We start from the raw sequence: 1,274 nt of genomic DNA, 5'->3' as shown, positions 1-1,274 counted from the left end.
GCAGGGCCCCGCCGGTCACCGCAGGGCCCCGCGGTCAAAGCCGGTCACCGCAACTCGGTCGGCCTTCACACAGAGCATCACTCAGCCTCACATTTCCATCTTAACTTGTTTTCACACTTTGTGCTCAGAGTTTATGAGCTTCAAGTGATGAAAATACTATATTTATAGCAAAACAAGCAAAGATGAGAAGCTAGAAAACTGACTAAAATGAATCAGTTACTAATAAAAGGCTAGTTTAGTTATTCAGCTACCAAAATGTTCACATTATTCTGATGTTTCCCTTCATTTCCTCTCCACATCGTCCTTATGAAGGAGCCCACCTGCTAATGCTAATGCTGCTAAAGGGCCTGGTGGGTTGCAGAGTGAGATTAGCATTAGCTCGTCTGCCTTCATGAATATCCAAAACATTCTGATCATCTGAGAGGGAAAAACCCTGGAGGATAAGAAACGTAACAACTTGGCACCAGAACCGGATTCTGTTGCGTCTGAATTCACCATGTTTGAAAAGCAAAGCGGCTAAAATGTGAAGCCGGATCCGGATACAGAAGATTAAAAATGATCAGACATGGACCAACGAGTCCTAAAGCAGCTGCAGGATCTCAGTCATTCCAGTCATAAATCAATGTAACTGATTTATTGTGACTCGTATTCTAGGCTGACATGTTTTACAACCTGATGTCAGAAACGTTGGACGGATTAAATTGATCTGTTTGACCGAATCTGCAGGTAAAAGACGAGGATGTGGACAGATTGGTGGAGCCGGACTGCCGACCATATTTAGGCCTTGAACCATAAGTTTGACGTGTTTTTCACTCCCTCACATGTTCAGCTTAAAGGCTTCAGCTTATTAAGTCCATTTTGTCATCTTTCCGTTTGTTTTGGTCTTCCTGGTTTCCTACGTTCCTCCCATTATAAATCAGATGCATGACATGTAATTTTCTTGACCTCTAAATATTCCTGCTCTCGTGGTTTATTATGGAAAACCTCAGATCTCTGAACCATCTGAATTATTCACTCCTGTTTCTGCTCACGGGACCTGGAAGTGGTTGGTAGGAAAAAATAACAAACATCAGCATCGCTCAGTCGATGCCGGGAAGTTTTACGTTGCCATGGTGATAAATTTGATAACGACAGTCGAGGGAAAGCTTAGACCGAATTCTCCAGAATGACGAGGATTTTCCAGATGAAGCTTCAGCTTCATTAGCTTAGCTTCCATGTTTCTCTATTTCCACTGTTTACCGTTTCAGCTGCTGTCATCAGTTATGAACATCGCT

At 43.0% G+C, this 1,274-nt stretch overlaps 1 protein-coding gene across 3 annotated transcripts in view; it reads left to right on the top strand.

Moving 5' to 3' along the window:
* Positions 1 to 1,274, top strand: part of LOC103477368 (bone morphogenetic protein receptor type-1A) — a 25,128-nt gene that overhangs the window by 20,256 nt on the left and 3,598 nt on the right. The window lies entirely within an intron of this gene.

This window comes from Poecilia reticulata, linkage group LG15 (genome assembly GCF_000633615.1).
Source record: "Poecilia reticulata strain Guanapo linkage group LG15, Guppy_female_1.0+MT, whole genome shotgun sequence".
Taxonomy (NCBI): Eukaryota; Metazoa; Chordata; class Actinopteri; order Cyprinodontiformes; family Poeciliidae; genus Poecilia; species Poecilia reticulata.
The sequence above is the reverse complement of the archived record's forward strand: the minus strand, read 5'-3'. Positions and strand labels throughout refer to the sequence as shown.